This window comes from Odocoileus virginianus, unplaced genomic scaffold, assembly GCF_023699985.2.
Source record: "Odocoileus virginianus isolate 20LAN1187 ecotype Illinois unplaced genomic scaffold, Ovbor_1.2 Unplaced_Scaffold_23, whole genome shotgun sequence".
Classification (NCBI taxonomy): Eukaryota; Metazoa; Chordata; class Mammalia; order Artiodactyla; family Cervidae; genus Odocoileus; species Odocoileus virginianus.
In genome coordinates, this window is record NW_027224285.1 from 278,713 (window position 1) to 301,465 (window position 22,753).

The 22,753-nt window shown below is 45.1% G+C and overlaps 1 long non-coding RNA gene across 1 annotated transcript in view; it reads left to right on the plus strand.

Moving 5' to 3' along the window:
• The first annotated feature begins 4,811 nt into the window (after positions 1–4,811).
• The window catches only part of LOC139033625 (uncharacterized), a 329,098-nt gene continuing 311,156 nt past the window's right edge, over positions 4,812–22,753 (plus strand). Inside the window, exon 1 of the long non-coding RNA XR_011486155.1 lies at positions 4,812–9,849. This is a non-coding gene — a long non-coding RNA (uncharacterized lncRNA). The remainder of the gene's footprint in view (positions 9,850–22,753) is intronic.

The window sequence follows — 22,753 nt, forward strand, 5'->3', positions numbered from 1 at the left end:
TTTTGGCTTAGTTTTCATTAAGGATGAATGCTTGATAGTTGCTTTTTCAGCCACATTCATGATGCGTTTTCCAGGAGGGAAAAAATGTTAACTTGAATACTCAGCGTTAAGATAAAATTTTAGAGATGGATATGTAATTTTATGTCTTCATGTTTTGCAAGTTAGCGTTAGCTGTGCATTCTCAATCACTTCAGTCATGTCCAACTCTGTCACCCTATGGACGGTAACCCATAAGGCTCATCTGTTTGTGGGAATCTCCAGGCAAGAATACTGGAGTGCATTGCCATACCCTCCTCCAGAGGATCTTCCTGACCCAGGGATCAAACCCGCATCTCTTATGTCTCCTGCATCGGCAGGCAGGTTCTTTACCACTAGTGCCACCTGGGAAGACAATAATAGCTAGTTAACACTAAATACTCATTTAATGCTTTGACCAGGGATGATGTATATCTGTGGAGATAGTTAGGTATACTGTCTGAAGTTCATATTGGTTAACCCTCTAGGTCTAAAATACATAACTGAGAGACATCAACACCTACCTGGGAGTGAGCAGAATCATCTAGGGATAGGAGAGGATCAAGATGAAACAGCCAGGTCTTAGTGCAGTGTTCCTGTCATTAGCTAAGTGCCTCCACATACATCAAGTCCACATGTTCAGGCCAGCGCCAAAGAAGCCCAAGTGATCTTGCTAAGGCAGCCACTCGTCTAAAAGCTGAACAGGGCCAGCTAAGCAAGGCTGTGCACAGAAGCCAGACATGTAACTCACATCAGCAACGAGGGCAGCCTGTCCTTTCCAGTGTCCTAGACTGCTGCACGCAGACTTGACCATCACAGCGCTACATGCAGCGAGGGGCTCCCGGCTCTGCCACTGTTTATGATGTGACTCCGGAAGATGATGCTGTGAATGCGCTGCACTCAGTATGCCAGCAAATTGGGAAAATTCAGCAGTGGCCACGACTGGAAAGGTCAGTTTTCATTCCAATTTCAAAGAAGGGCAATGCCAAAGAATGTTCAAACTACCACATAATTGCACTCAACCCACACACTAGTAAAGTAATGCTCAAAATCCTCTAAGCCAGGCTTCAATAGTACATGAACTGTGAACTTCCAGATGTTCAAGCTGGATTTAGAAAAGGCAGAGGAACCAGAGATCAAATTGCCAACATCCATTGGATCATCAAAAAAGCAAGAGAGTTCCAGAAAAACATCTGCTTTATTGACTATGCCAAAGCCTTTGACTGTGTGGATCACAGTAAACTGTGGAACATTCTTCATGAAATGGGAATCCAAACCCCCTGACCTGCTTCTTGAGAAATCTGTATGCAGGTCAGGAAACAACAGTTAGAACTGGACATGGAAAACAGACTGGTTCCAAATAGGAAAAGGAGTATGTCAAGGCTGTATATGGTCACCCTGCTTATTTAACTTATATGCAGAGTACATCATGAGAAATGCTGGGCTGGATGAAGCACAAGCTGGAAGATTGGGAGAAATAGCAGTAGCCTCAGATATGCAGATGACCACCCTATGGCAGAAAGTGAAGAACAAAAGAACCTCTTGATGAAAGTGGAGTGTGATGAAAGAGGAGTGTGAAAAAGTTGGCTCAAAGCTCAGCATTCAGAAAACTAAGATCATGGCATCAGGTCCCATCACTTCATAGAAAATACATGGGGAAACAGTGAGAGACATTTTCTTGGGCTCCAAAATCACTGAAGCCATGACTGCAGCCATGAAATTAAAAGATGCTTGCTCCTTGGAAGAAAAGTTATGACCAACCTAGACAGACAGCATATTAAAAAGCAGAGACATTACTTTGTCCACAAAGGTCCATCTAGTCAAGGCTATAGTTTTTCCAGTAGTCATGTATGGATGTGAGAGTTGGACCGTAAAGAAAGCTGAGTGCTGAAGAATTGATGCTTTTGAACTGTGGTGTTGGAGAAGACTCTTGAGAGTCCCCTGGACTTCAAGGAGATCAAACCAGTCCATCCTAAAGGAAATCAGTCCTGAATATTCATTGGAAGCACTGATGCTGAAGCTGAAACTGTAATACTTTGGCCACCTGATGCAAAGGACTGTCTCATTTGAAAAGACACTGATGTTAGGAAAGATTGAAGGTGGGAGGAAAAGGGGACGACAGAGGATGAGATAGTTGGATGGCATCACTGACTCAATGGACATGAGTTTGAGTAAACTCTAGGAGTTGGTGATGGACAGGGAGGCCTGGCATGCTGCAGTCCATGGGGTCGCAAAGAGTCAGACACAGCTGAGCGACTGAACTGAACTGGGCAAATTCCCAAGTATCTCTGAGTTTCAAGTTTCTTATCTGTAATATGGGGGTGATAAACTAACCGTGCAGTTTGTGAGGCTTTAATGAGACCTAATGCAAAATGACTGGCACAGAACAGACTTTTAAATTTTTTGTTTCTCCTGGCCCCATTTTAAAGAGTTGTAAAGGGTCCAAGAGTTTTAACACTTACATAGATTTTTAACACATATTTATATGTTCATGTAACCACCACCACTGTCAAGATACCAAAGAGTCCCATCTGCAAAGCGCTTCCTCATGCTATGTAGCTCAAGCCTTACTCACTTCCAACCCCCGTTAACTGCTGATGAGTTTTTCATCACTACAACTTGTCATTTCAAGAATATGTAAGTAAAACAACAGTATGTAATCTTTTGAAATTGGCATTATGTCTTTGAGACTCATCCTGATTGTCCTGTGTATCAATGGTGCATTCTTTTTGTTTACTAAATAGTTACCAGCTATACAGACAGACCACAGTTGGTTATCCATTCTCCAGTGAAAGGTACTGTGGTTGTTTCCAGTTTGGGGCAATTATGAATATAGCTGCTATAAATATCTGTATAGTGGTTTTTGTGTGAACATGTTTTCATTACTGCAGGGAAAAAAAATAACCCAGGAGAAGCACTTCTGGGTCATACAGTTTAAAAGAACTGTCAAACTGTTTTCTGGAGGGGCTATACCATTTTGCATTCCCACCAGCTAATGGATATGTAGTGGTATCTCACTGTGGTTTTAATTTGCATTTCCCTAATGACCAATAATGTTGAGCATCTTTTCATATGCTTACTTGCCTTTCATGTACTGTGTCTGTCCTCTCTGGTGAAGTTTATATTCAAATCTTTTGCCTACTATTTATTTGGATCATTATTGTTGATTTTGAGAGTTCTTTGTATATTTTGGAAGAAGTCCTTTGTCACGTATGTGATTTGCTAATACTTTATCCTAGTCTACTGCGGTTTTCTCATTTTCTTAAGAATATCTTTAACAAAATTTAAAATATTTGTCCAGCCTAATTTATTAATTTTCTCTTTTATGGATTGTGCATTTGATGTCCTCACTAAGAATTCTTTTCCTAGCCCCAGGTCAAGAACATATTCTTGTATGTTTTCTTCTAAAAGCTTTATAGCCTTATGATTTTCATTTTGAGTTAATTTTTATATTAAGATGTGAGATTTAGATTGGAGTCCTATTTTTTTAAGTTAAATTGTTCTAATACCATTTGTTGAAAGGCTATCCTTTCTCCATTGAAATACCTTTGCATCTTTGTCAAAAATCAGTTGGGCATATTTGTGAGGGTATATTCTGGGCCCTATTCTCTTTCTTTGATTGATGTGTCTCACTTTGCCACAATATCTTGATTATTGTAGCTTTACATTAGGTCTGTAAATTGAGACGTGTGATTCCTCTAAATAGCTATTTTTTCAAAATTGTTGCTGCTGTTCTAGGCCCTTTCCCTTTATAAATTTTGATAAGCTTGCCTACGTTTACCAAAGAATCCTGCTGTGATTTTGATGGCTTTTGATCTATAGATCAACTTGGGAAGAATTGACATCAATATAGATTCCTCCAGTCCATGGCATATCTCTGTTTATTTAGGACTTTTTTTGGCTTAAAATTGTTCACTGCTAGGTTTTAGAAAAATGCTTGGTTTTTGTGTGTTGAACTTACATTCTGTGACTGTAATATGCCATTTAGTCTAGATCTTTTTGTGGGAAGGGGCAGATTTCTTGGGATTTTATACTTAGACTGTCATGTCTGCAAGTAGACAGGGCTTTTACTCCTTCCTTTGTAACGGCAAAACTGGTGTGTTGCAGTGGCTAGCACTTTCAGGATAATGTGAAATTGAAGTATTGAATGTGGACATCCTTGCTTTGGCTCCTTGTAGATGCTGTTTCTCAGTTTGAGGAAATCCCTTTCTATGCCTGGTTAGCTGGGAATCTTTATCATGAATAAATGTTATAAGGGATATGGTTCTGTAGAGTTCTTAATGTCTATTTGATTATGGTATCAGGGTAATGCTGGCCTTATAAGATGATTTGGAAAATGTTCCTTCTCCTTTTATATTCTTGAATTGAGGGTAGGATTGTTGTTATTTCTTCTTTAAATGTTTGGTAGAATTTGTCAGTGAGGGAATTCCTTAAACTCCATGCTACCAAGGCAGGGGAAATGGGTTCGATACCTGGTGGAGGAACTAAGATCCTGCAAGCCATGAACTGTGACCAGAAAGATTTTTTTTTTAATGTTTATTTAACAATGAATTTAGTATATTTAATACTTATAGGACTACTCAGATTATTTCATCCTTAGTGAATTTTCATAGGTTATGAAATGGAATTGATTTATTTCACCTAGATTGTCAAATTTATGGGTATAGAGTTATTTGTGTGTCCCTTGTGTGTGTGTATGCTCATTCAGTTGTGTCTTGACTCTGTGACCCAAAGGACTGTAGCCCACCAGACTCCTCTGTCCATGGAATTTCTCCAGGCAAGAATACCCTGGAGTGGGTTGCCATTTCCTTCTCCAGGGGATCTTCCCTATCCAGGGAATCAAATCCGCATCTCCTGCATTGGCAGGTGGATTCTTTACCACAGCACCACCTGGGAAGCCCCCTGTATGAATCCCTTACTATCCTTTTACTATCTTTTGGGTCTGTAGTGACATCACCTCTTTCATTCCTAATACTGGTAATTTGTGTCTTTTCTACTTTTGTTCTTTGTCAGTATTCCTAGAAGTTTGTTTGTTTTTATTTCAAAGAATGAGCTTCTGGTTTCATTGATTTTTCTCTGTTCTTTTGCTGTTTTCAATTTCATTGGTTTCTCCTCTTTATTATTTTCTTTTCTTATGTTTGCTTTGATTTTATTATGTTCTTTTTTCCTAATGTCTTAAGATTGAAGCTTAGATTAATGATGTGAGACCTTTCTTTTTCCCTAAAACAAGCATTTCATGTCATACATGTCCTTGTAAGCACTCTGTAGCTGCAGGTCCCAAGCAGCCTTCTATGGGTTGTGGTCACAGTATCAGTTCCGTTTACATACAAAGCCCTTGCAGTATTATTTGGGTCAGTCTCATATGTGCATTACCCATAGCCTATGTGGGCCTGGGACATTGATCTATTTCTTTGGCCTCTTCTCAGAGTCAATGATATGCTGCTTAGAGTCATATCTATGCGTGCACAGCTCGGGAGGGAGCCAGGAGCTCATTAACAACTTTTGGGGGTCACTCTCCTGAACTCTTCCCACTCCTTGATTTCCTGGTACTTTCCCTGTTTCCTTTTTAGCCCTCAATCTAAACACTGCAGCTTCCATAATACGTCTGTGCCCACATCCAGAGTCAAGCAAAGGACCAAGAGAGTAAGAAAACAATGGTTAAAACAACAGCAACAACAAACCTCCTTCCAGCCTGGATCAAAAAAGGGCATGCTTATGGGCTACAGAGGGCTGGGCAGGAGAACATGGAGTAGAGAAGAGGGGAGATTTCTTGCACGCTCTCTGGGTTTTAGGAGACTCTTTCCTGCTCCTCAGCCTTAAGGCTTTCTTGAGTGGTCTCTGTTTGCACCTACATCCACCTCGAGGTTCAGGCTGCCTCGCTCGGGTGAGGATAGCTGTGAGGTACCAGCAAAGGAAAAATGGTAAAACTCCCCACCAGCTCAGTGTTACTTTGAATTATGGTCTTCTGTCCCAGTTCTCCTGCTGTTATTTTATTTGACTCTAAAAGTCCTCAAATAGCTCCTCTGTGCATTCTATTCAAGTTTTTACACTTGCATTTCAGTGGAAGACACAGAAAGTGAAATGTACTTACTGAATGTTTTTTCATGATCTGAAGTCCCCTTTGTTTTTCCCTTTAAAACGAATTCCTATAAATAAGATTCTGAGGCTACTTTTTAAAAATTGCTTTTTATTTTGAAATAATTATAGATTCACAGGAATTTGCACAAAAATTTACAAGGAGTTTTCCTTGGGCTGTTTACCCAGCTTCCTCCAGTGCTAACATCTGGCAGAACTGTAGTACAATATCAAAATCAGGAAAATTTACCTTGGTACAAATCCACAAAGCTTATTCAGATCTCATGAGTCATTTATGTGCTAATTTATGTGTGTTATTCTGTGTGATATGTGTGTAGCTTTAATGATGACAATCATACATAACTAACATCACTGGAAGGCTTCCTCGTGCTACCACTTTAAAGTCACATGCCCCTCACCCATCCCTAACCTCGAACAACTATTAGTCTGTTTTCTATCTCTATAGTTACGTTACTTCACAACTTTATGGAACCATATAGTATGTGTCCTTTTAAAATCAGCTTATTTCACTCAGCATAATTTCCTTGAGTTCGTGCAAGTTGTTGTAAGTGTCAAGTCTCTTCCTTAAAAAAAAAAATTACTTTTGGCTGTGCTGGGTCTTTGCTGCTGCCAGGACTTTCTCTAGCTGCAGCAAGTGGGGGCTACTCTCTTGTTGCAATGTGCGGGTTTCTCATTGCCGTCGCTTCTCGTTGCAGAGCATGGGTTCTAGGCATGTGGGCTCAGTAGTTGCAGTGCGTGGGCTTAGTTGCTCCACAGCATGTGGAATCTTCCCAGACCAGGGATCAAACCCACGTCTCCTGCATTAGCAGGCAGATTCTTTACCACTGAGCCCCAGGGAAGCTCAGTCTCTTCCTTCTTAATGCTGCATGGTATTTCATAATATTTATAATGTTCTACAGTTTGTTCAGCATTCCACATTGAAGGACATACGCATAGTTTCTGAAAAGTGAAAGTTCAAGTCAGTCAGTTGTGTCCAACTCTTTGTGACCCCATGGACTTTACAGGCCATGAAATTCTCCAGGCCAGAATACTGGAGTGAGTAGCCTATCCCTTCTCCAGGGGATCTTCCTGACCAGGAATCAAACCCGGGTTTCCTGCATTGCAGGCAGATTCTTTACCAACTGAGCTATTAGGGAATCCCTAGTTTTTTATTATTACAAATATAACTGCTATGAACATGCATGTATAAGATTCTGTGTAAAAGTAAGTTTTCATTTCTCCAGTAAAATGCCCAACATGGCATTTTCTGGGCCAAATGATAAGTCCATTTTTAGTCTTCAGAGGAACTTCCAAACTATTTTCCAGAGTGGCAGTACCATTTTATAGTCTCACCAGCAATGTATGAACACTCTGGCTCTCTGCATTCTTGCAAGCATTTAGTGTTAGTGCTTGTTTAAAGCCATTCTAATGGGTGTGTAGTCATAAGTCATTGTGGTCCTAATTTGCACTTCCCTAATGACTAATGATGTTGCCCATCCTTTCATGTGTTTATTTGCCATCTATATAGCCTCTTTGGTCAAATATCTGTTCAAATCTTTAGTACATTTTCAATTTTGTTTGTTTAATGTTGACTTCTGAGAAATTTTTTTAAAATAAATTTGTAGACATCTTAAGTTCTTTGTTAGGTATCCAGTTTGCAAGTATTTTATCCCATCTGTAATTTGTCTTTTCATCATCTGAACAGGATATTTTGCAGAGCAAAGAGAATTTTTAATTCTGATGAAGTGTGGTCCAATTTATCAATTTTTCCTTTCATGGATTGTACTTTTGGTGTCAAGGTTTCAGAACTCTTGGTCTAGTCTCTCCTCCCTCCACCCCCCCCCCCCCCACTTCTGCCTGTGCCTTGATCTCAGACTTCTCAGCCTCCAGAACTGTAAGAAAGAAGCTTCTGTTGTTTAAGCCATCCAGTTTAATGACACTTATTTAGCCCAAATGGACTAAGACAATGGGAGAAAACCCAGGAGCTCAGTGCAGTGCCACCTCTCAAGTCTCCTTCTTCCTATCAGTCTGCCTTCCTCTTTCCACCTTACAAATCCTTTTATGATTGAAGGGATTTCCAATGCATTTAGTCATATTTAGAGGGAAGGGGCAGGAACAGGTGAATCTATACCACCTTGTCATGGAATGCCCAATCTTTCAAGTGTTTGGAATGTGTCCCACTCAATGTCTGTCCCTTGGGATGGCTGTAACAGTTCATAACCCCACCAGCAATGTTTGCATGCATCCATTTTCTTCATCCATACAAAAACATCTGATGTTGAGATCTTGTTTTTAAATTTTGCTTCTTGTTCCTAATAAGGTGATTAACTAATATGGGCTGCTAACTCTATGAACTCAAACCTTGAAGAAGTCACAAATGGAATAACTGATAGAGCCCAGAACAAAGGTGAAAATGCAAGAGAAATCCAGGGGAGGCAGAGCCAAGTGGGGTAAGGGAGGGGATGGGAGATGCTCCAGTTTGGAAGCTGCTGCTCAGCTACCTCGGGCCAGGCCAGAGCAGCATCTCTCCCACTCGTACCACCCTGGGGGCTCCCTGCCTGCCCAGCATTGCAGATTCTGTGCCAGACACAGGCGAGACCAGAGCAGCCCGGAGCCTACCTGGAGTGAGTGCCACACCACCCGGGCAGATCAGCTGGCTGCCCCATGGCACCTCCCCATCCCAGGGGCCAGTCAATTACAACGCAGGTTGACAGCCCCAGGACAAAGACAACAACCAGGCTAGAAGACAGGGAGGTTCCCTGAAACCAGAGTGGCCTTGCAGGGATGAACAAAAAAGAGGATGCTAAGCCAGCCCATCTCAGCCTGTGCTCTGCCCTGAAGAGCATCCTGCCCACCTTCCCTAACCGACCTGGAAGGTGCTGCCTGGCTAAGGCTGCCGGCTCCTCCTCCCAAGTGTACTCAACCGGCTAAGTTGCTGACCTTCATCAGGAAAAGTGAGTGGCTTGGCCTCCCATGGTGGCCCAGTGGTTAAGGTGTCACTGCAAGAAAAGAGCAGTGGTTAAGGGAGCATGGGCTCAGTCCCTGTGAGGAAACTAAGATCCTACTTGTCTTGTGGTGTGGCCAGAAACAAACAAAAAACCCAACGAAACAAGTGAGATAAAACAAACAGAAATAAAAGAGAAAAAAAATGGCTGTAGGGGAAAATGAGACATGTGAGAAGAGTAAACACCTAGAGGAAAAGATCACAAACACCACCAGAGAGAGCAGATAGACAAGACAGGAAAAGCATTTACACATGAATAACAAATACCCTCAGTAGGGTACTGGAATTACGAGGCTAGATGAGGCAGTTATGAAGAAGAACCAGCTGGGGATAAAGGGTGTAAACAATGAAGAAATGATGAACTCAGTGGGAAGGTTAAAGGGCAGAAGAACAAATGAATGAATGGGGAGGAGCCAATGAGATGGAGAGTTAAGGGAGGATGGAGGTGAGAAGCAAAGTGTTCCTATTTATCTATTAATAATATGAGTGCCAGAGGGAGAGGAAAAGATCAACAGATAAGAGGAAATATTTGAAAAGCAACTGAATTTTCCCATTTCCGATTCCTGCCAGTGACACATGTGCTCAATGCTTTTAATTTTTGCCAGTCTGGTGGGTACAAGAAATATTTCATTGTCATTTAAATTTGCATTTTTATTAGATTTCTAGAGGGCTTTAACATCTCTTCAAGTGTTTATCAGCCATTCTTATATCTTCTGTAATTAGTGCATATTCTTTGCTTGTTTTTCCGTTGGTCTGTATTGACTTTGTAAAAGCTCCTTAGGTATTCTGGATATAAACCAGGTGGCTGTTTATAAATCTTATAAGTATTTTTTTCCAGTGTAACACATGTCTTTTGATAAGTCCATGATGCCTTTCCTTGTATAGAGGTTTTAAATGTTCATGTGATCAAATCTGGTGTTTCACTTTTTGGCTTTGAGGTTTTGTGCCCTGTCTGGGTGAGTCATTCTTACCTCTTTAATTACAAAAATGACCCTCTATTTTAAATATCCTCTTATTAAAAAAAAAAAACTTTCTGTATGTTTTCTAAATTTTTATTCTTTAGCTTAAAATATTAATTATTATTTTTCTTTTCAATTTCATATTTATCAAGTGATTATTGGTTTTATTTATTTTAACTAATTTATTTACATTTAATTTAATTATTTTGAAATAATATATGAACATAGATTGTAAACATTCCAACAATATAGGAATAGCATAAAAAGAATGGTTTTCTCTTTAACTTCCTTCCAAATTCTGCCTCACAGTTAACCATGTACTCTGTCTGATGTGTATCTTCCTGATCTCTAATTTTAGACACTTACATTCATGTATATTTATTTTCTTCCACTGAAGCTCTCTCTTATCACTACTGTATGCGTCTGGAGGATCTTTCTATATCATTGCAGCCTGTGTGTGTGTGTGTGTGTGTGAGAGAGAGAGAGAGATCCTTGTTCAGTCTGTTAATCCTGTAGAGAGAACTGGGAGCTTCCCATTCTCTCCTGTGTTCTGGTAACATCCATAACAGCAACCCCTTGTCTCTGGAGGTTGAGGGAGCCCTCCTTCATTACCTTTTCATTTATGTTTATTATTCTTTTCGGGCTTCCCAGGTGGCACTAGTGGTAATGAACCCACCTGCCAATGCAGGAGATATAAGAGACACCAGTTTGATCCCTGGGTCTGGAAGATCCCACTCGGAGAAGGAAATGGCAACCCACTCCAGTGTTCTTCCCTGGAGAATCCCATGGACAGAGGAGCCTGGTGGGCTATAGTTCATAGGGTCTCATAGAATCGAACATGATTGAAGCAACTAGCATGCACGCTAGTTTCTGCCTCTTGTTAGGCTTATTTTGGTGATTTATATATTTCAGGAAAATCTTCCTTTTGAAAACAGAGTGAAGCTTTGCCTACAATCTTCTTGTGGTTTAAAACATCTCCTTCATATCTGCAGTTGTGTCCCTTTTTTTAACCTCATGTTTTCAGCTTCATATTTTTTCCCCTTTTCTTTTGATTTTCCAGATGTCTGCCTATTTTAATGGTCTTTACAAAGAACTGGCTTTTGGTTTTACTTATCAAATCTACTTCTATTGTTGTTTTAAAATTTAATTAGTTTATTTCTTATTTCATCCTTTTTTTTTTTTAAGCTTGGCTATATCTTTCCTATATTTAAGAATACATATTGATACTCAGGGCTTCCCCAGTGGCTCAGCAGTAAAGAATCTGCCTGCAATGCAGAAGTTGCAGGAGATGCGGGTTTGATCCCTGGATAGGGAAGATCCCCTGGAGGAGGGCATGGCAGCCCACTCCAGTATTCTTGTCTGGAGAATCCCATGGACAGAGGAGTCTGGCAGGCTACAGTCCATAGGGTCACAAAGAGTCGGACACAACTGAAGTGACTTAGCAGGCAAGCATGTATACTCAAAGCTAAGAAATGTCCTCTTATTTGTACATATACTATAGGTTTTGATAGATCATGCTCTTATTGTACTGATCTTTCTCCATTTACAATGGGGTTACATCCTGATAAACCCATTGTAAGTAGAAAATATCTTAAGTTGAAAATGCATTTAATACACATAATCTACCAAACATCGTAGCTTAGCCTGGCATAACTTAAATATGCTCAGGATACTCAGATTAGCTATAGTTGGGCAAAACCATCTAACACAAAGCATATTTTATAAGAAAGTTGTTGATATGTAATTTACTGAAAACGAAAAACAGAACAGTTGTCTGGGTACAGAATGGTTCTAAGTTATCAATTGTTTATCCTTGTGATCGTGTGCCTGACTGGGAACCACAGTTCCACATCATGAGACAGTACTGTACCACATTTCCCTAGCCCATGAAAAGATCAAAACTCAAAAACTGAAGTATGGTCTACTGAATGCATATCACTTTCACCATATTATGAAGTTGAAAAATTCTTAAAACATTTTTAGTCAGGGACCATCTGTAAAGAGTTTTTCATTTTAGCTCTTATTTGCTCTTCAACATAAGCTGCCTTTCTCTTTCCCCCCTTTTATTCTGTTTACTACAAATTAATTTGGGGATATGGATTTCTCTCTACTTCACAATTTTTTTGAACTTCATATTTTATATAAATACCTTATGGCTATTGAGATCCGACATTTTATAATTCCCGTTGTGGAAATTGATTTGGTCCAAAATGCATTTCTAATGCTCTTATTGTCCCTTATTGTACTGCACCCTGGTGACAGAATGTGGTCTGTGAGAGATGCTGAGGGCTCCTCGCTCATCGAGCACAGCATCAATGTTTCCAAATGCTCTACAGGAGCTTGACAAGAACATATGTTCTCTGTTGGGTTCAAATCTTTCTGTAAAAGCACATTAGAGATATTCCAATCTGTTCTCTTGTTTTGTAATAGCCTCATTTGTTTTGTTTCCTGAAATCTCTCAAGCTAGTGAGACTTTTAATGTATCCAGGATGTTTCTCTGCTTAGGCTGAAGGGGTAGAGTATAGAGGGGCCAGATGCCTGTCGTCCAGGTTTGGCACCTTTTCATTTGCTCTCGTTGCATCTTGCCAGGTAAGCACTCCCCTGTCTCAGAGCGTACTGAGCACGGTGGCAAGGGGGGGTGCATTTCCCTTGGGCTGGGGGCAGTTCCACCTGTGCTGTTGCAGCTGAGACACTGCCCACTCCTCCGCCTCATGCTAGATCTTGTTGGTCAGCTGGCTGCCACCTGGCCTGGGGTCCTGGCACGCCCACAGTGTGGACATGGTCCCAGCAGGGATGGAGAAGAACTTAGGTTCCTCGGAGAGAACCAGGGTCTCCCCCGGTTGCTGCTGCTCTGACCAGGATGTCTGGGGAGCCCCACACCTCCTCCCCAGTGGGGTCCTCTTCCTGGGGTGGCTTTCAGGGTGTTCGTCTCGCGGCCTGTCTCTTGTACTGTCTCAGCTGTTCTTTGACTGCTCACCCTCTGCTCTCCCGAACTGACTCGCATCTTCCGTGGGGTTTATGAAAACCAGCTCTCACGTGGTGCTCAGAGTGCGTAGCTCCTTAAAGCAGGGGCTCAGACAGGTATTTGCACATCCATGTTCTCAATAGCCAGAACTTAGAAGAAACCTAATTGTCCATCAGAGTACGAATGGATGAACAAAATGTGGTGCGTCCATGCAATGTAATATTATTCAGCCTTAAAAAAGGAAGAAAATTCTAACATACGCTACAAGATGGATGAACCTTGAAGGTATTGTGCTTAGTAAAACAAGCCAGACACAAAAGGACAAATATTATGTGATTCCACTTATATGAGATATCCAGAAAAGACAAAACTGAAGAGATAAAAAGTAGGACAGTGGTTGCCAGGGGCTGGGGGAAGGGAGGACCGAGAGTTGTTTCATGGTTTGGGAGTTTCAGTTTGGGAAGATGAAAAAGTTCTGGAGATGGTGGTGACGTTTGCACAACATTGTGAATGTACTTAATACCACTGAACTGGTGGTTAACACTTAAAAATGGTTAAAATATAAGTTTTACGTTATGCAGATTTTATCACAGTTCTTTTTTTTAAGGCCTGAATTTTGGAACCTGTCCGCCTGCCTTGGCTATTAAGTCGCTGGCTCTTAGGCAGGTTACATACCTCTTTGTTCCTCAGTCCTCATCTATAAAATGGAAATCCTAGTATTTTAAGCATGATTCTGGGGGATAACACTGGCAGAGTTGTTCGATCGGTCCGCCCAGTGTTAGCAACGGCCATGGCCACCTTCCCTGGGTGCCACCTTGGGGGTGGGGATTGCAAGAAGAAACTCATTTTATCATCTCGTTTATTCCCAGTCTTCTTCCAGGAGAGCTTAGCCAGGTTTCCCCTCCCACCCAGTCCTCAGCACCCCTCCTCATCCTGCCCTACTTGTTCCTTGACCTCTAATAACATCCACTCATGCTCAGCTCTAGAGTGGCCGCCACCAGCCCCTGCCCACTGACGTCTGGGTTCTCGGTGAGCTCAGCGCAGGCGTCCATGTGATGTCTCCTAACACTTCATTGCATGTTTGTTGAGACACCTGCTTCCGCCACTAAATGGTAACAGATCCTGGACAAGGTCCTCAGCTGTGACTGACCGAGGCCATGGGGCCCTCCTTGGATCCTCCGCTGCCACAGTCAGCTTGCCGGGCTTGGCGTTGGGAGCCCCACCTGGGAACTGACCATGATGTCACGTTCTTGGCTGCCCTAACGTCCCGCCCTGCCGCCCGTCAGCAAATGCTGTGGGGCTGGACTGGACACAGTGTGTCCTCTTCTCAGGCCTCACTTTCCCCATCTATGATATGAACCAGCAAGGCTATCGTAGCTCAGATACTGTGTGCCTTCCTGATGGTGAGCGGTGTCTAACCAGTGTAAGCTGAGCAGAGCCATCCAGGTGCGAAAGATTGTGCACACGTGTGCGTGTGTGTGCATCACGTGTACGTGCGGGTAAGCGTGCACAGGTGTGTGTTCAGACAGAGGACGGCCCGAGTTCCCAGCAGAGCGGAAGACTTTCTTTCTCTTCAGACCCTGGAGGATAAGAAGAGGAAAAGGACTGTTTCCGACGTCTTGGGGTGAGTAAATTCGCCGCTCACTGGGCTTGGACTCGGCTTCCCCGCGCTCGTCCAGGGAACTACACGCAGAGGCCAGGAGGGGGCGCCGCAGACAAGCAAATGAAGAGCGACTGCCGGTGGGCCTCCGGCGGATGGCGAGGGGGCGGGCAGCGCGTGACTCTGATACTGGCCTACCGCTGATGGTGAGAGTAATAATTATGACTGTTCAGGACAGTTGGTGCTAATTTAGCGCTTATGGTCCCAGGCACTGGGCTGACCACATAATGTGCATTGTCTCATTTTATTTCTCCAAAACTTGGAACTCTGTATTTTTGTAAATCTGACGTTATACATCCCCGCTCAGGGTTGAGCTAAAAGTGTAGAGACCCGGGTTCTGCCCCTCAGTCAGTGGTTGTGTGACTTTGGACACGTTTTTGAGCCTGAGGTTCTTCTACATAAATCTACAACAAATAGATTTTTTTTTTTAGCCTGTGTGTGTACATTCACAGGTGTGTGCAAGTGTGTATATGAGTGTGCACGCACACACGTGTGTTTTCATGGATGTGTCTCTGTGAGCGTGTGCTTGCACGTGTAAATTAAGGCTGTCAGAGCTGGACTTGGAGAAGTCAAGAGGCGAAGCCAGGAAGGCAGTTACACCGGGCGTTTGGTGCCCAGGAGAGATGCCGTGGTCCAGAGGCATCCCCGGTGTCCTGTTTTGGGGAGAGGCTCAGAACCTGCTTACAGAAGAAAAGAGGAACACTGGGGGCTGGGTCAGGACAGCCCCGTACTTCAGGGCAGGTGAAGAGAGAGTGACTGAGAAGACGGGAGAGAGTGGCTGGAGAAGGCAGTGGAAAGGGGGCGCTGAGAAATGCATGTGCTGCCAGGAGGGCATCCTGGCCCCGGGGCTGAGGCTGGCCCTTGGGAAGGAGGCTGCAGTAGGGACTGTGCTCACAGCTTGGGGCCTCGAAGGAGGCCCACAGAGCGTGAACAAGTGGGCGTAAGACGATGGTGCCACTCCAAGGCACCACTGAAGCAGGAGAGAGATGGGTCCATCTACAAGCATAGTTGAGACAGGTAGTTAATCCATTTTTAAAAAAACTCATAAACTCACTCCTTACACTATGGTTTAATAAAGATTCCAGATGGATTAAACCTTTAAATGTAAGAAAGAGAGGAAAATTTAAACAGAAGACTTGTGAGTGGGTGGTTAATTAGAAGATGATTCCAGGAAGCAGGAGTGAGGGAGTGGAGAGGAGAAGGGATAGAGGAGAGGCTGACCTTGGGCCTCAGAGGTTGACAGCTTGGTGGCCGGGTGTGGGTGCGGTGAGGGGTGTGGGGGGTGTGGGGGATGGGACTCGTCCTGCCACTGCTCCCTCGGGAGTTTCTCCAAGGTCTGGATGCCTCTCACATACAGGCTCCCTGAGTCAGGGAGGACAGTGCTAGAGAAGACACAGTGTTTGACATCACAGGGTCCACTGAGACCTCCTAGAGCACAGCAGCACCTGCCTCCACAGGTTTGGGAAAGAGAGAAGTTCTGACCGCCAAGGCCATGGCCTAAGGACCTGCTTATGCTTGCTTAGACCCTTCCACGCTTCTTTTCAGGTCTGCATGTATTTCCATGGTTGTAGTTGTGGAATGGTGCACTACTAAGCAGTCTGGACTTGCACACTTAGCTTTATTTATTTTTATCACTTACTTATTTGATCATGCAACTTTGGGGTTCTAGTTCCTCGATCAGGGATTGAACCTGGGCTCTTGGCAGTGAGAGCTCGGAGTCTTAACTACTGGACCGCCAGGGAATTCCCAATCTACTTAATATGAGTACTTGGATCTCTGTCCTGATATTGCCATTGCTGAGACCTCCCCCGTGGCTAGACACTCAGATTGCTGCCATCATTCTGCTCTTCCCATTGTAAAGGTTCTGCCCTGGGGCCTCTGTGCGACTGGCTGGCATGGACTTTCCAAGGTGGACCACACTGTGAACTGCATTGTTATTTCCATCCTCACCATCATTGTCAGCATTGATGGAGAACTTTCTATGCACAAAGCCCAATTTCAGGTGCTTTATAGGACTTTAGTCTCAGCCCTCATATGAAAAGCAGAGGCACAGTTGTCACCCAATTTACTGATGAGGTGCTGGAACTTTCAGAGGTTAAGTAACAAGACCAAAGGCACCACCACTTTCATCTGCTTTCTCCCCAGACCAGCCCTTCTCCCTCTGCCTACTCCCCTTCTCACAGTAACAGAGACACCACCAAGAGTCTCACTGGGTCCATCCAGCTGGCTCAAGGGGTTTCATCAACCCCTCAGCCCCTGGGCTTCCCTGAGATATGGAGCTAACCAGAATCCTAACTCTGGGAAGGTGGACTGTAGCGTATATGTTACTGTCAGAGCCTCCACAGGGCCTGGCACAGGGTCCTGGAGAGAGATCTTATTCTATGAGCCTCACAGAACTCCAAGTGCCTGCATGTGTGCACACACATGTACACCTGTATGCACACACACACACCCTATGCCCCCTTGTTTCAGAACCTTGAATTATACCCTCCCTTGCCCATCCCTGTCTGTCCTTTAAGGCCATACTCCAAACTCATCTCAGCCATATCTGGCCCTCTTTTCTTCCCTTCCTCTTAGAAATGATCCTCTCCTCCGCCACTGAACATTCGTTTGGTGCTTAGTGAATGTCACAGCCTCCCCTGTTAGGTGCAGCTACCAAGTGCAATCTGTGTGCCAAGCCTGAGCTCCTCTGAGAGGGCTGTGATGGCCACCCCTGTGCTCGTCAGCAGGCCTGTGTCCTGGTTTCTAGGTGTTGTTCTTTCATCCCTGTATTTGTCTGTTTGTCCAGCAAATCAGTGTGGAGAAACTCTCATGTGTACTTTCTCATTGTGATCAGGGTATCGGACTATAGCTGACCTGAGAACTATTATAAAAAGTATTCTTAGAGAAGAAACCAGGAGGCATCGTTAAAAGACATTGGCCTTGGGTGTATCCCTTGGGTGTGGTTGGGTTAGTAGGAGTTGTGTCTCCAGGGTACTGGACCTGCAAAATGAAGAAGCAGACTTTGAGATCATCTCCCTATCCCCACCCCAGACATTAACTCCAGTGGGAATGGTCCTGTCTTTTCTTTCTAATAACAGTCAACTTAACAGCCACTTCCCTGAGCCTCTCCCCAAAACAGGACACCGGGGATGCATCTGGACCACGGCATCTCTCCTGGGCACCAAACGCCCGGTGTCAATGCCCAGTGTAACCGCCTGCCTGGCTTCGCCTAACAGAGCTTCCCTGGTGGCTCTCAAGGTAGGGAATCCACCTGCAATGTAGGAGACCTCAGTTCAATTCCTGGCTCAGTAAGACGGGAATGGCAATCCACTCCAGTATTCGTAACTGGAGATTTCCATGGACAGAGGAGCCTGGTGGGCTGTAGTCCATGAGGTCACAAAAAGTTGGACATGACTGAGCGACGAACACCTAACATCCACTATCATCTACTGGGTGTTTTCTCTGGGCCAGGCTCTGTGTTTAGTGCTTTACATACATTCTGTTATTTGGAACCTCAAAGAAACCCTATACTTACCCCATTTCGGATAAGGATAATGAGCCCTAGTGAGGTTAAGAGTTCTAAGTCCCTTAGCCAGTAGGTGGCAGCACTGCGGTTGGCCTCACCCCTGGAGCTCTTAGGCTTACATCCAGAGCCTTGAATGGTACAATCTCTTTTCAGCAGTCTTGACAAGCAGCTGTGATTGGTCCTGCCCCACTGAGGTGCAGACAGGCTGGAGCCGGGACCATCGAGCTGAAAGACCTGGAAAGAGAGTCCAGAGCTCACGCCTTTGAGCAGGGCACCCTGGTGTGAACCAGTGAACTCAGATCCGCGCTCACCTGCTGCACGCAGTTTTCTTAGGCAGCACTCCTTACCTGTAAAACTAGGGGGACCTGTGATGTGGGGCCGCTGGGCAGATAACTGGGCCTTCCAATGCCAGGTGTCTGCACATGTGACCACAGGAAAGGCTGCCTCCTGGGGCTTGGCACCCAGTGCTGCTGGCTGGCCCTGTGATATCCCTGATCCCCAGTGGGGTGGCCCCCGATCCCCCACCCTGGGTCCCAAGCACTGGCCTTCCTCTGTCCTGCTCTGTCTGGTCCTGGTTACCCTAAATTGGCCATGTGTGAGCAGTAGCCCTTCTGGAAGCCACGTCCTCCAGAGAGATTTGATTATGTCCTGGTGGTGCCACCTCGTTAATGCAATCAGGAAGTTTCCTCAAGACTTCAGCTGCTTTGCTGGCAGCCAGGCCTGGCTCCCTGGACGACTGCGCTGCTTCTTGGCTCACGGCTTCTCTCCAGAATGAACGGGCTTCAGGGACCCTCCTGTGCCCAAGGGAGGGGCTGGCTCTGGGGCACAGCCTCGCCAGAGAGTCTTCATGTTGCCTTCTTCTCTCCTCTCTCCCTTTGAGGTCCTTGGCTCTGGTGTTACTCGGAATCATTGAGAGTTTGTTTTATCTGCTTAGAAAAAGCACTCAGCATTGAAGAATCAGTACTTCGGGCATTCCAGACAATGGCCATTTTCCATCAAGGTTAGGCGCTTAACTGAAAATTTTAGAAAGAGAGGAAAATTGGGGAGACTCCAGAAATTCTCTGCATTATAAGCTGTAATCAGAACGAAAGAGTTGTGTTAATGCCTGAGGGTTCTCTCCTGGGAATTGTCCAGAGTGCAGCTTCAATAGACACTGGGAGTCAGGGTGAGACGGAAGTGAAGGAGTCAGACATTCTAGGAAGCAGATACAGGCAGGGCTGGGGTGCACCTTGCTCCTTGCTTTTCCTGCACCCCCACCTCCTCACTCCAGCCTGCACCCAGCACTGACCTCAGAGGCAACTTGATGTCGTGCAGTCTGAAAATGTGGGGACTGGCCTTCCAAGGGATGAGTTTGTGTTGTAGCTGGATGAGCAGGGGGCATTGGGGGCTGTGCAGGGTGTGTGCTGGTCAGGGTCTGGGGCTGAATTGAAGGTCTGAGTTTTCCCAGCCACGCAGGGACTAGAGATGGAAAGTGAGGTTGATGTGGGGGTGGGGTCCCTGTGGAGAGCAAAGGTTTCCCAGGACGCAGCCAAAAGAACCGCTTCTCCAGGTGCATCTGGCCTGGCTCACTGGCACAGCCCCAGTCTCTTTATTTTATTTTTTGAAATATTTATTTATTTGGTTTCGCCAGGTCTTAGCAGTGTGTGCAGTATCATTGATCTTTGTTGTAACATGTAGGATCTTTAGTTATGGCATATGAACTCTTAGTTGCGGCATGTGGGATCTAGTTCCCTGACCAGGGATTGAACCCGGGCCCCCTGCATTGGGAGCTCAGAGTCTTAGGCACTGGACCACCAGGGAAGTCCCTCTCTCTTTATTGAATAATACTGTTCCTCAATTTTTGTAGATTTTCCTCCCATTATTACTGATTGTGGGACATCTTTTCTGGAAGGAGGTCAGGCATAAAGATTGAATAAGAAATAATAGGAGCTGACTGTCTGTGAAGGACTCTCTGCCCAGGATGGGTTATGGCTGTGGGCTGGAAAGGAGTGGGACTGATGGCCTCAGGAGCAGGTGTCAGGGAACACACGCCTACAGGGGCTTCATGGCATGTCGTGTAACATAGACTCTAGAAATACACGGAAGTGCCGCAGGTGAGCATGGCTGAACCTCCGTGTGCACCGGAGTGAGAGCCGGATCGCAGTCCGTGCCCCTTATTCAGTTGTCGCCACTGTCATGTTTCTTGGCTGTCTTGACTTGTCCCTGTGGCAGCACTGTATGTGTTTGTGTTGTGCTTTGCTCACTGACCTCATGCCAGAGACAGAAGCCTCAGGCTTTACGTGAGCTTGTGTCTGACAGTGTCCTGCCTGCGTCTTGCTGAGATCCAGGTTGTTCCTATTTTTCTGCCCCCTGATGAAGATAGTGTACAGTGAGCCTGTTAGTGCATAGACTGTTTCTCTTCTCTTCAGTCATTTCTGAGGGTAATAAATGTGGAATTAGTGCACCTGAGGAGGAGCATTTGCATGCAGGCTCTGTGTGGGGCCAGCCCAAAGCAGGGAGCCAGTTCCCAGGCCACTGTCCCAGACTCTTGCTCCTGCACTCAGACTTGTCACTGCTGGGTTTGGCATTAAGACATTAATTTGCTGTAGCACTCAATCTGAATTTCTTTGACTGCTATGTAGTTTGACAGATTGCTCTTCTTTTTGTTCTTGTGTTTTGTATTGTTTTGCTATTTGTATTTAATTCTCTTAAACTATTTGTTCAGACTCATTGCAACTTTATCAAGGACTTGCTGAGTTCATGAAAAATTGAGTGAATTTTTTATGTATCATAAAACTAGTCACAGGTCAGTCATATTTGTTTTTTTGAAATGTGTTTCATTTATTGGCTGCACTTCAAGGCTTGTGGGATATTAGTTCCCCAACCAGGGATTGAACCACGCTCCTTATAGTGGAAGGCTGAAGTCTTAACCAGTGGAACACCAGGCAAGTCCCTGGCCAGTTTTATTTGATAGAAGTATTTTCTAGTTTGTAGTTCCTTCTGGAGAAGGAAGTGGCTAACCACTCCAGTTGAAGAAGGAAGTGGCTAACCACTCCAGTTGGAGAAGGAAATGGCAACCCACTCCAGTATTCTTGCCTGGAGAATCCCGTGGACAGAGGAGCCTGGCAGGCCATGGTCCATAGGGTCGCAGAGAGTCGGACATGACTGAAGTGACTAAGCATGCAACCACTCTAGTATTCTTGCTTGGGAAATCCCATGGACAGAGAAGCCTGGCAGGCTATAGTCCATGGGGTTGCAAATGAGCCAGACATGACTTAGGAACTAAATAACAACAACAACAGATTTCCTTCTAATTTTAGTTTTTACCTTAGAAATTCAGATTGTTTTCTACCCATGTCATGGAAGAATGTTCATGTCATGCTAGAATATTCATTGGAAAGACTGATGCTGAAGCTAAAACTCCAGTACTTGGCCACCTGATGCGAAGAACTGACTCATTGGAAAAGACCCTGATGTTGGGAAAGATTGAAGGTAGGAGGAGAAGGGGACAACAGAGGAGATGGTTGGATGGCACCATCAACTCAATGGACATGAGTTTGAGTAGGCTCCGGGAGTTGGTGATGGACAGGGAAGCCTGGCATGCTGCTGTCCATGGGGTTGCAAAGAGTTGGACACAAGTGAGTGACTGAACTGACTGAACCCTTGTCATAGCCTTGATTTTTCTGGGAACCACCCCACCCCGATCTGGGGATTAACGGAGCCTGGCTGGGAGTGGTCTTGGGGTCCTGCACACCACATCATGCTGTGCTATTCAGGAGTAAAGGCCCAGGAGCTGGGGAAGGGCATACACCTGGACAAGGGCTGGGGGCACACAGTGCCTCCTGGGATTGGAAGGACCAGGTAGGTGAGCTCCCCACTTGGCCCTGGGAGGGCAGCACAAAGGAGTTCTTACAAGGCTCGCCCACACATGAGAAGGAGAGTCCCAAGGACACGGGGCCACACAGTCGTCCACGTTGGCCCTGCGCTGAGTGGGCCCTGGAAGTTGCTCTGGGGACGGGGCAGGAGCACCCACAGGGGAGGGTTTTGTGCTACAGAGTCAGAGTCAGGGAGGGTCTGAGCCACATGTGCCGAGCAAGAACCCCGCCCCCTGTTCAACCCCCCAGTGCTTTCCATTCTGCAGACCCAGCGTCTCCTCAGCCTCCTGCCCACTGTGCCCTCCCCTTGGGGTGCCTTGGCAGCGGTCAGTCCTGCTGATCGTGCACCATACTCTTCTCACGAACCTTCCCTTGCTTCTGCTGCAGTTGATCCCGAGGCCTCTGCATAGCACTTCCTTGGTGCCTCATCCCAGAGGACTTCCTGGTAGAGATATTCCTGCTGGCTATGTACCTGGCCCACAGCTAGGTGTGAAAGATGGCTGTCAGACTAATGTGTTTGTTGGATGGTGTGGTCTGAAGGGTGAGTAAGGTTCCTTTCTGGTCCCTCTGGGATCCCCTCAGCTCCCCCGATGTGAGTGTGGACTTTTGGGGTTCTCTGAGTGGAGTGGGAGGTTGGGAGGTGCTCCTTTCTTGCCTCATCACAGAGCCTGGGCATAGTTCCGGAAGGCAGCCAGCCATCTCCTTGTCTCCGG